Raw genomic sequence first — 16,420 nt, 5'->3', positions numbered from 1 at the left:
TTTTCTGAGGGGGTTCCTGAAATCGCGTGTGGTCAACAATAAACTGCGTCCTTTGGAGGGCCTAAAGATCAAAATTCGTCGACACCTTACCCAGATTGATGTAGACATGCTGCAAAGAATTTAGGCCAGTTTCCGTCAAAGGCTACAGCAATGTATTGCTCAAAATGGACATTGCCGGACATAATTTTTCCTAACAAATGCTGTGATTTTGGAAATGTTTCTGTACCAATAAAATTTTTTTGAAGTAAATATTCAATTTTTTATGATTATTTTATAAACATCCGATACCAATAAATGACCAGAGAAATACAATAATTTCAATTTGCGTAGACAGCAGAGCTATGACTACAAAAAGGTGTGATCTCTTAATCGGAAATGTCCATCTAAAATATCGTCTGCATGCAATAGACATAATAAACTATCTGGAATATCGCTGCTACATGAACGAGAAAGAAACTGGAGACCACGTCATCGGTGAGCGACCAGTCCTCACACGAGCGAAGTGCGAACACGTACAAGCTTCCTGACGACAAAAAAAATAAAATGCTCAAATGTCAAAAGACATCTGCTTTTGTTATTTTCACGTGGTTACAAATTTGGAATTAATCACTCTGTATTAAATAATACTATAGACCACTTGACGAATTCAACTCTGTAATTTGTCAAGCTCTATAATTTCTCTAACAAGCGAAATTTTTTTTTATTATGTTGAAATTCAACAAAACCCGAACGCGACCCATAGAGAACGAATATCTAAAATTAATAGCATACACTGTAATCTCAAAGTAAGCACTCAAAAAGTCATAAAAGCGCAAATAATACTTGCCGGAAATTCGTTAAAATTGACGAACATATGTAGAAGAGACGCGGACAAAAGAGGGTCGGTATAGTCGCCACTTAACCGGTATAAAATGTTATAGGGAAAGGCACCACAAAAAATTAGAAATTTATTCGCATTGCCGGATGACAAAATTGATCTTTTTTTCTGAATGAATTGCTGAAAATAATTTGAATTACTTTTTAATATAAAAATAATTGATTGCAGTGAAAGCAGCTTTCATCTGAATATCTCCTAAGGGCGTGCCCTAGTGATGTCGATATTAATTTCTATTTAATATCTACGAGATATTGGTATAGTGGTTAATTACCAAAATTGTAGCATTGCGGATTGTGAAACTCCTTGAAGAAAGGAGTTTAATTAATCATCACCTTAAAACAAAGAGGAGTTAGACCTTTTAGAAAAAATAAGCAGACTAGTAAAACGCTGGCTGAAAAAGAAAATAAAGAAGAAGATTACCTATAATTGATAACACTAGTTGATACGGTTTTAATACCCCAGCTGAAAGTTATTTTGTTATTCATTCAAGTGGCATTATCACGTCTGGTTTGACATATTTATTAACTTAAATTGAAATAGTTATTTTCCTAACAAGTGCGGAAAGTGATACTTTCCCGCACGCGACTGCAGTTGTCCCGAACGACGCGGAGCGGAGTTCGGGCAAGCGGTCAAGTGCGGGAAAGACACTTTACGCATGAGTTAGGAACATTATTTTTTACTACGACCTTATATACATAAAATTATACCAACCCATTTTTCAAAAATTATTTTATTCCAACAAACATAATAATATACAAAATTTTAACTAAAAACTATTAATTATTATAAATATTAATATTGAAAACACAATTTGTTGTATTCTGTAGACTAGTAAGAATTGCCGGCCCAGTGGAGTTATTTGGTTTCAACTGGAAGGTAGATGACGTCGGTGAAGATGGCATCGGTTGCAGGTCGCATAAAGATGACGATGACGATGACGGCAACGGTTTTAAGTCATTTGTAGTATAGAGAAACTTTTTACCATCGAATAGCGGGACCATAATGTATCAGATTTCAAAACCTTACTTAGGTCTGAAAAATACGCCAGAAATACTTCTTCCTTATAAGTTTTGGCCCCTTTCTCCTTACACCATGTAACAAAATGGTCGTATTGCTTCTCATACTTTAGTCTGGATTTGGCAGGTAACAGCTCGGAATTAGCTTCATTTGCAGCCTTCAAAACGGCTTCGGGAAGTTATTCGTCGGATGAATCCATTAATATTATTGTATCGGATTCGGTTTAATGTGGTTTAATTTAAAAGAAGATTGTTCTTATTCGGTCACTTCCAAGACGTTTTGAACAACTTTGACGTTTTAGTAACAATTACACGCTTGGGTTGTCATAGCAACTGATATCAAACCAGTTTTGATATTTGTTTCTCCTTTGAAGAATGTCACTTTCCCGCACTAGTGCGGAAAAGTGACACTTTCAAAACTAAAATGCGTGCGGGAAAGTGGGTTAAAACGCACGGTCGTAGAAAAAATGTATTTCTGGTATTAATACTGAAAAAAATGGATATGACTAATTCTTGCTCTCTGCTTCTCTCATAATAGACTAGGGGTCGACAACCTGTTTGTCCTTAATGGCGCAATACTAAATTTGAAAATCACCAAGAGCGTATAGTACAGGTATAAATAGGCATTAGAAAAAACAAACTTTTTATAAATTTATTTTGTTGTTGTCATACTTAATGATACATATACTCGTAATTCAGTGTGAAACTTGAGTGACCATATTTTCAGCTGATTCCTTATAATTGGGGATATATTAAGAGTTCCCGTACTATATAAATGTGAGTCATTAAGCTTTATTCAGTACTTTGATTCCAAATATTTCATATTTAAGAACAAATGCTCGCAATTGTAGTTGTTGCATAATATGAATAAATTTTTAGAGCACATTTCCTTAAAATAGGATACTTATTCTCATCGACTAAGTTCCAAAACATTTTATCATTACTATGCGCTTTTAAATTAATATCACTTTGCAAGTTTATTATTTCTAGTTCTAGGTCTTTGACTTATAAAGCTCGAAATATACTGAAACTATGTCAAGGACATGATCTTCAGTAACATTGAATGGATTTATGAAAAATCTTAGAACGGGTTCTAATGCTGCAAAATCTTCAAATTAAGAAGAAAATTCTCAGCTTATCTATAATTTCTAAATATGATGTATAAGTAAAATTTTCATTATTCAAATTTCAACTCTCAACAGTATATTTATATTTGGAAAATGTAATAATGATTTTTTCAATAGATGGGATTTCAACAACACTAACTTGCATTTGAGTGCATTTACTGCACTAATCATATCAGTGATATGCTGATTTTTTCCTTGTATTTTTAAATTTAATTCATTTAACTTTGCCGTTATATCTGTCAGAAATCCGAAGTCAATTAGCCAATACTTATCATCTGATTGCTCGTAAAATTCGCCTCTTCATGCAATAAATTCCTTTATTTGTGGCAAAAATTTTATATCTACTTAGCCACCTCACTTCAGTATGTAAAAGAATATCTGTGAACTGAACGTCCTCACCTTCTAAAAGTACTTTGAACAATCTATGTTGCATAGCTCCCGATCGTATGGAATTAATAATTTTTTTTACTATCGTAAATACGTGTTGACAACCGTTTGTTTTTGCGTATAGCATTTCCTGATGGATGAGGCAATAATAAGAAATAAATTTCTGGAATAAGGAATCCCGTCTACATAAGGCAATAAATCCTTTTTTCTTACCAGTCATCGCTGGTGCTCCGACGATAACTTTTGTACAGGTAATTTCACATCTGTTATGTGGGGTTTGAGGAGTTCTTCTTTTGTTGTAAAATCAGAAAATACCATCTTAACACAAATTGCTAATTGTAATATAATTGTCACGTCTTTCGATTCATCCATCTGTAGCGAAAAGAAAATACAATTTTCCATATCATTTGCTAATGCTGCCTCCAAATTCTCCGCAATTACCTCAATTCTTTTAGTAACAGTCCGTGCTAATAATTGGCTCGTGTTTATAGCTGAAACTATTTCCTTTTTATTTTTAAATTCTTCAAAAATTGAATCAGCAACTTCTAACGTGGCTTCTTTCACTGATTCTCCATTTGTAAATGGTTTTTTTATTCTTAGCTAGCGAATACGTTATTTCATACAACGAGATCGTTGCTGCACTGGCTCAGTGAAAAACTCGGTTAGTTATTGAAGAAATAATTTTTTTCTTCTAATTTTGGAGTTCATTGAATAGTCACTATCAAAATTGGTATGAACGGTCTTAAAATGTCGTTTAATATTACTTTTCTTGGGAATCGCAACACTATTATTACAACAAACAAATACACTTCCGTTTGTAATCAACGATACAATATACATGTTCCAATTCATAGTTAAAATAGTATGCTGTTCGTATTTCATATTTATCCATGAAGAGTTTTGAAAGTCAAGAATTAATTGGATTACTTGGTAGTTTTAAATGCGCGGTCTACGCGTGGTCTATTCGAAATACACACACTAACAAAAAGTACAGGCGTGTTATTAGATACGCTAAAAGTTAGCAAACTGCTAATCTTTGCACAATCCTAAACTCAACTGACTACTTGCTGTATATCTCCGTTTGACAAGAGTAAGTAAATCGGTCTAGCTATCATACATTTACATTAGTCCAGCCAGGGCGTATTAAACATCTATCAGGGGCGCCAACATGTAACATGTTTTCATCCTAAAATCCTTGATGTCTTCTACGAAAACCTGGGTGAAAACTTTTCCCTTGTCTGACATGTTTACTCCCCCCATCTTATGAAAATTTCCCAATAAATAAGTAAAAATTCATTTGTTATTATCATTTTTCTTATTTCCATGGATATGCTCCACAACCATTTTGAAATAATATAATAAATATACTCCCCTATCAGTTTTTTCTCTGTAATGTTCTGAAAGATTTTTTGTAGATACTGAAAAGCATCACTGTAACCACTTTGCAATCCCAATAACCGATGACCTTGAGATTGCCGCACACTTTCCATTGGTGTTCTTTATACTTTATTAATTGGAATACGTATCCTTTCACAGCTCTCTCAACAATTCACTGCGTGTCCTGTTAGTATAGAAGTTTTTCATTGTTTTTTTTTATTAGCTCTTCAGACCACGTCATCTGAAAGTTGTTCGTTCCGTATTCATTCACATACCGAATGTTGCGTTTTGAGTATTCCATGTAGTGAAAGTTTCGTACTGCAAAACACTTTCATACTCTAAGTAAGATACCATGTAATATTGCTAAATATCTACATTCACAAAATCCAGAAGATTACACAGGCCACAGTTTTAAACGCACCTCAGCGTCCTTTTTAGCTGATACTGTCGCAGATATTCTGATGTTACAAAGGTGTGGTGGGTGGGCTACTTCCACCGTAGCGGAAGCTTATATAGATGACACAATAACAAACAAGATTGAAATTGCTTATAGAATACTTTCTTCCGCCACAAATACGAGATTCTATCGAAATCACAAACACATCTACAGAGATTCCATCAACATCTAATAAATATATAAATATTCCATCTGTATCCAATCCAATGAATATTAATAATTGTCCTGGAGGTACAATTAACATTACTTTTTGTAAATAATTTATAAATTAATAATCAAATTGCAAATATCATTAAGTACATTATATTGTTCAATGAATAAAATGCGTGGTCTAAAAAATGTTGTGTACGCCGCAGCTGAAATACTACTTTGTTGGACTCCTCCAACAAACTGCACTTGGCATACAAATAACTATTGTGTAATAAAACTTCTCTAAGACTATATTTTGACTTTGACTTTTGACATTCAATTCGGCTTGGAGTGGAGTATTTTTCTGAAGTGGGAACTTTCCAGAATCATTAGAAATCGATTGGAATTCACATTCATTGTAATCTAGTATATTTGAGCTCGAATTACTGGGACACACTGGATCTGGTAGATTTTTCGAATGTAATATAGGCTAAGTAACAGATGGAACTCCGATGTATATAAAACTTTTTTATTCAGTATATCCCAATGTCTTCGTTACACAAAAGTAAAAATAATTTTCATGATTACTAGATTCTCTCCTAACCAAATGGAGAGTGGATGAGTTTTCTCCTGATGATCACTGGAGTAAGATGGTTTCCACAAAACACATTAGGCGCCCACTTTTGGTCTTGATTTGCAACAGAAAATCCAGAATTATGAATATATACACTTCTTAACGAATCTACATTGTGACTTATCTTTTTTAAAAATATAAACTGTCCAAAAACGATCAGAACTATGTTCACACTTTCTACTCAACATTTTAAGTCGATTCGAAATAAGATAATTGTCGTTTGAAGCGAACGAATAAATGATAAACTGAATTTACTCAATTTCTCACCCTCTATCTAGTTTTGAACGAACGCCACTCTTGTTAAATTCAATGGTTCACGTGAATGTGTGTGATATATCTAATGCTAAATATAGAGCTAGTTTTGAAACATTCATTCTTTTATTATTGTTCCTTTGACTATCTCCATCCATTGTGCTAAACGTATTTTGTCAGGTGCTCTATTCACAACCAGCACTATCATTTGATGAACTAGAGTCCATTATAAAAGTAAATTGAGGGTTGTAACGACAAAAAATATGTATTCAGCAGTGCCTCACTACAAAATATAGGGATAAGTCAAAATAATTATTATTAATTAGAAAATTATTGTTAAATCGATTGTGTCAGACCAAAATCAATGACCAAAATCATTCAAATAAATATCAAATAATATTTTTAGTAGATGATGCTCTTAACTGGAAAATGAGTGACATAAATTCTTACAGACCGATATATTCCATAGTTTCTAAGGTTATGTTGAATGATAAATTCACCTTAGTGGCGCAACAGTCTCTATTTTTGAAATCAGTATATGTACTGTACAGAAACATAACCAAACAAAACAAAATAAAAATACACGAAACCCTAATAAGATCTGTCATCACATATGCCATGGAAACAACAGTAATAAACAAAAGAGAAGAAGAAGAACTTAAAAAAAACCGAGAGAAAAAAAGGAGAAAGGGGAGCATAGAAAAACGAAGAAATCGAGAGGGAACTAGGGAAGGAGAATATAGTGAGATACATAAAAGCACAAAGGCTCAACTGAGCCGGGCACATAATGAGAAGAAAACCAAATGAAATGACAAAAAAACGCAATGGATCCCATTTTGGCCAAGGAGAAGGGGCAGACCGAGAAAAACTTGGAGAAACGAAATATAGGAGAACATGAGAGCACCTGATATAGAAAACTAGAGAAGAAAATGCCGGAACCGAAAAGAATGGAAAATAATAACAAAATCAGCCAAAACAAGCGACAAACTATAAAGAAAATAAAAATTAGAAAACGAGGAGTAATCCACTTGAAGAAAAAAAAAAAAAATTTAAAGCGTCAAAAGCGATAGCCATAATCCACATGGGATTCAAAGGTTTGATGACGATAGTAGTTATATTATCAAATATACTTCCTTCCATCACATCCTTGATAACAAATAAGAAGATACTTAACCTCTTCGAAGTATTCGTACTCTTTCCTTAGTATTACTTCAGGTTTCTCTTCGTGTACTGCTTTTAGTCATAATACGTTACTTTGTTACATCATCCTTGTTTTTGATGTCTGCATAGTAGTATTTTTTGAAATTACCAAACGAGAAGCTCTTAACAGTAAAAAATCGATAACTAAGACAAGTTTGATTCCTTGGAAAAATGCTCTCAAAAGGAGGAATCGACTGTATGTAGATTGTTAAAACAAAAAAATGCGATTTCTGATTAAATTACTCACAGTGTAATAGTTATTCGTAAGCCAAGGACTAAAAGTGCTACTTTTTTGGTCGAGTCTGAAAATTGCGAGACGAGCAACAGACGAGTAGTAATTCAGCCGCAGTGTACACAACAACAGACGATGCATAAGATCCAAAACTTTTTCAATTACAATGAGGAAAGAAAATGGAGAAAGAATTATAAACATTTTATTTATTGAATAATATGATGTACTTAATGATATTTGCAATGTCAATATTGATTTATTAATTATTTGCAAAAAGTATTGTTGATTTGTACCTCCAGGACAATTATTAATATTTATTGGATTGAATGCAGACGGAATATGTATATCTCTATTAGATATTGAAGTAATCTCTGTAGATGTGTTTGTGATTTCGATACAACTTGTAGATGTGTTTGTGTCTTCGATAGAATTTATTGATTGATTTGTATTTGTGGTATAAGAAAGTTATGCAAAGTCATCGAAGTGAAACTGTCAACTGTCGACATTGAAGTTAAAGGAAGTTGAAGTTGTCTACTCCAGAGCGTCTCGAAAGTGTTTTGCAGTACGAAACTGTCACTTTCACTACATGGAACACTCAAAACGCAACTTTCGGTATGGAAACAGAACGTACAACTTTCAGATGGCGTCGTCTGAAAATTGATTTGCAAATGCAACAGATTTGGATTCGTGAAAGATTTAGAAAAAACTCTTTTTCAGTGATTTCAATTTGAAAGATTAAAAGAAGCTTCCAGTCAAGACTTTGTGAGAAAGTGGAACATTTTTCCAATCATTTCAAACTTTTCTACAACGTATGGATGGCTGACATGGAACATCTATAACATAGTCTATATAATATCATCTACAAAGAGCTTTATCTATAAAAAGCTGTTGACATATTGATAATGGACATGTTACCGAATCCGTTGAAATATTTAACGCAAATCAAATATCTAATTTGACAATATTGTCGCATATGTCATTCTCATTGGTTATTCATGTAGTTTGAAAATCATTCATTGCATTGAATGTTAATATAATACAGGGTGCAGTATTCGATACCAGTTCCTAATTTGCTTTTTCCAAAGCTCGCCTGGAATTTTTCCCTTCAGGTAATACCAGTTTAATGCTTGATAGTGGTATGCGGCATCATGGAAAAATTGAAAAAATCGAATGAGCTGTGTAAACACTATAGCCAATAAAAATGTATGGTAAATTAATTAAGAAGAGGAGTTGACACTTCTTAGGAGCCACATAATATCCCTCCTGAGAGTCTACGTATGGTACTTTTTTTAAATATAATGAAATAAATTATAGATATTTTCCATTATAATTCAGCAATATACTTTTTATATTATAATCAACATTTTTTTAATATAAAAATCAGTTTTAAATGATATTAAGTGAGTTCATAAACTCCTTTAACAGGTACTAATTAATGGAAATAGCCGAGAAATACATTAAGCTTTTACCTACAAGCACAGAACTTTTATGTCAAAGCCAGCTACCCACTATTAAATTAAAGTGTTATTAGAAAGATTTTAAAGGAAACAACGGACATAATTTTAAAAGCACCACAAATTACCGAGAGAGAAGAATTGAATTATACTTTCCAAGGAATTTGCTATCAAGAATTCATGAACTGAATTACTTACTACACACTTTATACCAAAATTCTTTCATATGACCTATGAACCGTATTACGATTCGCAGAGGAAATAATTGTTTTAGTATAAAATTGAACCGAACTGGAAAATTACTTATTCGAACACATCAGCTTCCTTTCCATTCGAAATACTAAAAAATACTGTGAAACTGTGAATAACGAAGGATTCTGCCGTATCCAGTGGTGTCCCATTGTTATAATAACCAAGTTGTATTACAATAGAATTTTTATATAGGAATTCTACTATTGTTACTGCGTTAGATTTCATATAGGGGTGATTCCGTTCTAACTGTGATATTCAATGTCCTGTATTGTTTTTTTGTACTAGTCATTAATTAATAATCAATTAATAAAAATTTTGTGTTAATTGAATAATTCTTAAGATATTTAAACATTATTTTTATACAATATAACTTGCCACTTAAAGAAAACTTATACTACATCACTTGAATGTAAGTACCGTGTCATGTCCATTCCTAGAATTTACCGATAAATTATTAATTTTTTTTGTCGTAACAAATGATTTAAACTAATTACCTTATAAATTCTAATGTTTATGATCAAACTGAGGAAAATTGATGCACTTGTTGTTTAATATCTTAAGTTACCATGTCAGTACCGTGGATAAATGAGTCAGTACCGTGGAACTCAAAATCCGACATTTGTGTCTTGCTCGTGATACTTTGAAGTTGTAGTAAATTCCTCTTAGAGTTTTATTTTTACAGTAAAATAGATGAATAATATGCATAAAAAAGTTAGAAAAGTTAAATTTTAAAATCTTGAAATTTTGAATACAAAAAATCACAGTTAGAACGGAATCACCCATAGATAAATAGAAACAAATATTCATAATTGGATATGGCTTTATTGTGTTTCAAAATATGATGATTTGAACGTATCAACCGCTTCTTCAGGTGTAGAAAAAGGTTGACCTTATTTTTCATCTGCGAGAATTAAAAGGAATATTTGGGTGCCAAACAAGGTCTATGTGATAGATGACTCATCAATTCATTCTATGTTTTGAACGTTTAAAAGGTTTTTACTTGAACTGTGAGAGCACGCATTATCGTGGTGAAGAATGATTTGTTTATTGCAGTTGGTTTTTCTGATCGTTTCGAACACTTCTGGCAAACAAATGCTGATGTACCATTCAAAATTGACCGTTCTTCGTTGCTCTGGTCCTCTAATGGAACTGTCGCCATATTCCAAAAAAACTGGCGACCATTTGCTTCAAACTGTTTTTACGCGAATACGTTTTTTTGGATTTGGCTCGTTTTGAAAGACTCACACAGTCGATTGTTGTTTACTTTCGGGTTCATATACGTAGATCCATGATTTGTCAGCGATCCCATAGACGTCTTTTGAAAAACTGTGATTGAATTTTTTCAGTATTTCTTTGTACAAATCCTCATGAGCTTTCTTAAACGATTTTCATATTATACAATAATCAAGGTGTATACATCTTTTTGACTGCCAAATGTTCGTACAATGTTGAAGCAAGTGGAGTTATTGTCGAAATATGCTATAATCTCACAGTATGTCAATGGCTCGTGCACAAAGAATGGAGATAAAACTGGAGATAATACAGATAAAGTGTCTCTTTCGACAGAATCAGAATATGTTTATATTTGATTCAGTGGCAGAGTTCACATGCTGAATGACATAGAATTGTTCGAAATCTTATCAGAATAACAAACTACACAGATTACTATTAAATCGAATAGCCCGTGTAAATGCAAAAGAAATGGAGATACTTCAGTAGAACAGAAAAGAAACAAAGAAGATAGAATAATTAATGCAACATATACAGAAATACAAAAAATTGAGGCACAATTTGATGGTTTGGGCATATATGCCGAATATAAACAAAAACGTTCGAATCCAAAATAGCAGATGGAATTTATAGAAGAAGAACAAGAATAACATAAATTGAATATGTGAAAGAAGCGGCTTAAATAAAGAGGATAGAGTGAAAAGGAAGATAGAAAAAATGTATGTCATAACCCTCAGCCACACATACACACTATTCACGGTAATCTGGTTTAGGATTAAGGGAAAATTTGGTGAAAAATTTTTAAAAATACCAAACAAAAGATTTTTCATTTTATAATTTCATTTTTTCAACCTACTCTTGATAAAATATAAACGTAGAATTAATATACTTGGAAAAAAACTCGTACAAAGCAAATTCAACAAATCAAGAGCTTCACTTACCATTAGAAAGGTGATTCTAGCGTCATCATTTAATGTGCCATTTAAGAATGGAACCCCTTATAATTTTGGTATGCGACGCCGAGACTGTAGGAGCCTAATTATCTCTAAATTAAACACTTCACATATAGACTTAAATGGAGAACGATTACATCTCAGGAACTACGATAATTTAACTATAAAAACTTTTGTTCTTGGCTTACCTTCACCTATACAAACCAACATACGTTTACGATCACCTGACAGTCTAGAAAAGGCAGTGAGCTTACTTGTAGAAGAAGAAAACTTTTTGTACTCTACTCAAAGATTAAGAGTTAGAGTAAGAGTTTAAGAGTTACACCTACTAGAACCCAAAATCTCAATCATTATCCCACAAATCATAACAATGTACAATCATTTTAACCACTCCGTCCAATATTTCCACCTAATTTGATAATTCGTCCTTCAGAATCATACCCACCGAGGTATACACAAAATTCTCCTACAAATCCGTCTTACAGTAATTGACGTTCAAATAAAATAAAAACTATCCCACTGACTGCGCCAATTACGTTACTGAACTTCGAGAAGCCGTTTTTAAAAACGCCTGGTTGGGTGAAACCTTAGGATTTGAGAATTTTTTTGTTAGTTGAGTTAGGTTATTGATCTTCATGATCAGATTGTAATAACAGAAAAATAAACTACTTTTAACAAAAAATATGTTTGTTTCAGACTACCCCATTCGAAGTAGTAATCTTTTGCAAGCTCCTCTAATGTGGCTTCCAGGCCACCAGAGTATACCAGGAAATGAGGAAGCAGAAAACCTCGTCAAAAAGGGGAAACGACTCCACACCTTGGACTAGAACCTTACTGTGGTTTAACGAGATGCCATATCAATAACGAACTTAACGAATAAATGAAGAATCAGATGTAGTCTTACTATAGAAAAACTCCAGGCATTAGACAATCTAAAAGATTCATAACCATATCAGCTAAGAAGTATGAAGAATTTCTCGTGATGACTTGAAACTACTAGTCGGTCTTTTGACAGGTCACTACCCCGTCAAATACCTTGAAACGATGGGCATAGCAGAAGACGACAACTACAGATTCTGCGAGAAAGCCATGAAAACAACATGCGAATGGGAAATTGGAAATTTTGCGAATATCATCGACCATTGAAAATTAGTGGTTATATAGAGGATAATTACCAGAACCTATCACAAAAAGATCCAAGCTAAAAGTTTCATTGTGTGTCTAGTGGAATTATGAAGGTTTATTTCACTTCTAAATCATTTGAGATAATCGAGCTATCAATGCCGAAGTATATACTAGACAGCTGATTTGAATATATAAGGTTTTATCACACATATCTAGGTTTAATTTACGTGACTCATGTGAAAAGCCGTGAAGTAATTAGAATTATAATTTGGTGTAAAACCAGTTAGCTGGTTATTTCAGAAGGCGATAGCTTTGTCTTCAGGTTGAATTATACTGACAGATTAAATGTTTAACAATTGGCGTATAAATAATCCTAGCTTCTTCACTATTATTTCTTCACGAAGATTCACATTCTATAAATATTTTATAAAACAACCAGCTAATTGTGTTTTCCAACAAAGAATTATCTAAAACATATTTTTCCATGAGTTTTCTGTGCCATGAATGACGATATTTCATATTGATAATCTATTGATATTCTGATACGTGAACTTGAAAAAAATTGAATCATCAGTCAGCTGTCAAATGTTATATATCTATGACTGATGGTCAGCCGGCTACACGTTTTAAGATTGAACAACAGGACTAGTGAACTATTGTCGAAAACTTCAGTCTTTTTTTTGATCCCTTCAGAAAGATATATCGACGGTAAAGGAGATATTAATTTTCTTTCATTGTATATACTTGCTGTCATAGGAGCAGAAAAAATATATTCAGTACATTATTTACCTTGGTATGATTGTAAAATGAAATTAAATGAAGAAAACTCTTTGTTCTTATCATTGTCTTATATATAGTACATAACAAACTACAGTTAGCTGTATAAACAATCTAAAATAGAGCGGTTGTGCTGTTTGCAGCATAAATTTCTTTAATAGATCATTATGACCTCACAATCAGCCCCCATATTGTATTAGAGGATAAAATGCGCGTCATTTACATCAGAATTATGGTTATATTCGTGTTTGATTCTCATTTTTTCTACCGAAGATATTCATATGAGTAAAAAAACGTGAAACAATCAATTCTCTATACCAAAATGCGTGTTGATCATGATAGTATCACTTGAAATGACTTATGGTGAATGTAGTATCACTTTTAGAAAAATCAAACAAACATCAAATCTAATAACGCCATCTATTTTTGAACGAGAAATTAGATATCAAAGTGTTGCTTGTGTGACAGATAGTGTGTGATTTCTACCCCTACAAATTCTGCTATTTGACATGCTGGAACGACCCCAAAGTATTACTTTAGCATATCTACTCATGATTATCTGCTTTGGCGCACTTCTATTGGCCTCTTCCTATCATCTGCCTCTTTCAGTCGAAGCATACTTGTTATCAGAATAGAAATGGTATTCCATGTTCACTATATTTTCCGGTCTTATTTCTACTCCCAATCTGCTTTTGACGTCTTTGCGTTCGATGCTTCGGTACTCCATTAATGACATTTAAATATTGTATATTCAACATCGTCATATACGAAGCAGAACTGTCAAGATTGATCCATATTGATTTTAAAGTGATTGAAATATTGCTCAAACATCCGTGACCCGTTATAATCTGTGTCAGGTGATAGCTGAGAGAACCATGTCTTCTCTCCACCCACTTAATCAAGATAGGAATTGATTGTTTTGTCCATTGTCCTGAATTGTATGTGTGAGTGCATCTGTTTTGTCATATTTCCAGCGATGTCTTCTCTTCTACGTTAGCTACTTTGTTTTTTCTATTTGTTCCAATTCTCTCGTCTACTTTATTGACCATTGCATATACGGATCTCAGTTTTCTCTATATTTTTGAGAAATATAGACATAGCATTTATCGTTCTAAAAGTCTCACTTCAGACAGTAGCAGGATACAGCATGAATGGTTAACTGCACTCAAAATCTTTCTGGTCTTGGATTTTGGTCCTGTTTTAACTGCCCCCACTTTTTTGCGGTCTTCAGCAAATGTCGTCTCATCTTTGTGACCTGTTCAAAGAAGACACAGATTTTCTGTGGCCATGACGTCTAGGATGATTCGTTTCCTCAGTTTTTGTCTACTAGCAGAATTGTTTTTTCTGGTGCCAGTTGGATTTTTTTGCTACGTATCCATTGAGATATGTTAGTTATCGACAGTTTTAGTGTCGGCTTTTACTTTTGACCGTAACCAAAAGGGCTAGGTCATCAGCGTATCCAAGAGTGCAGTATTCTCTGGAATTTTTCATTTCGATTTCCAGAGCAGCGGCACAAGAATTGATCCCTGTGGTACCTCATATCTAATTTTGATCGTCTCCATCTCTCCAATTAGAAGTTATTTTTCCGAGAAATAGCTTTTTATCATTGCGCATTGACTATGCCGTCCCACAGGGGGACATTGAATTTCCCTCTACAAATCCAAATTTATCACTTGAGAGAGAGAGTCCGCCACTATTCGCAATGCTCCTAAGCAACCGTGCTTTTAGCAGATGCTAAAGCAGTTTTCTCACGAAATTTGATAAGCAAATTGGCCTAGTGCTTGGTTTATTTTGTCCAAGTTTTTCCAGTAGAAGCGGTTTTTTAGAAGTAGCTTTTTATTTTATTATCTAATCCTTCATTTTTCTTTTCTTGTTCAGTGCTTCCAGTTTGATTATTTGTACGAGTCAACGCTCTTTTTCTCTCGTGACATTCTCTTCGGGCCATAGATATTTTCTCATACCACCAACACACTGATCTTATTTTGATTTCAAAAGGCATTTTGTTTTTTAATAGCGAGTCACATATTTGGTTGCAATGCACTTTGTGGGACTCACGGAGCTATTTCCAATTTCTTGCTCTAGTTTCTTAGGATCAATTTGATTTATCTACCTTCCAGACTCTGAATGTTCTCTTAACTACTACGATATGTTATGAAAGTATCATCAGCTATTTCAAAAAGTATGTTTTGGGATCTAGAGGCTCTCATAATCGCATACTATCCAGTTTGCTAGTGTACAAGACGCCAGGGTCACATCAATAAGCGAGGTGCTGCCGCTCCAAGAGAAAGTAGGTTAGGTTTAACCGTGCAACCCACTCGACCAATACAGTGCCTGTTTTGTAGTATACGACTCTACTCCATATTATAAATTCAAATTAAGATCGCCGCATACTTAATCTCAACCTATACGAAGCCCTAGCAGTGGCCTTTACTGATGGACTCGTTATTCCAATTGCTGCGTCTGGATCTTCATCGCTGTACAAGTTGAAAATCTTTGCTTTGAGATTTTTTTGTTGGGTTCACTAAGTGATAAGTCTTTCCAGGTAGATTATGAGCGTTTTCTTAGTGGAAATGTTGCAAAATGAAACAGCAAAGAGTACTAGCTCTAGCATATTCCGAGTTTTTGTCTTGATAATACATCTAGTCCATTGAAAATTTTTTTTTATGCATAAGAGAAGTTTTCTAGACCTGAAGTTCAAGTTTAAGGAGTTGCAGTACTTGGGAAAGATTTGTCATCTTGGAATGGTTTTTTGGAAAAAAATTGGAATTATCAACGTCACAAAAAATTGTTCAGTTGTGTACGAATGAAATTTGGGTATTCGCAGTAACTTTTTTTTATTTTTCCGGAAAATAGGTACAAATCAAATTGAGAGAAAATGAAAAAAAACCAAATATCTTTTCCGATTTAAATTTCGTTTATTTTTAACGATTTTACAGCATCT

Source organism: Diorhabda carinulata, chromosome 8 (genome assembly GCF_026250575.1).
Source record: "Diorhabda carinulata isolate Delta chromosome 8, icDioCari1.1, whole genome shotgun sequence".
Lineage (NCBI taxonomy): Eukaryota > Metazoa > Arthropoda > Insecta > Coleoptera > Chrysomelidae > Diorhabda > Diorhabda carinulata.
The sequence above is the reverse complement of the archived record's forward strand: the minus strand, read 5'-3'. Positions refer to the sequence as shown.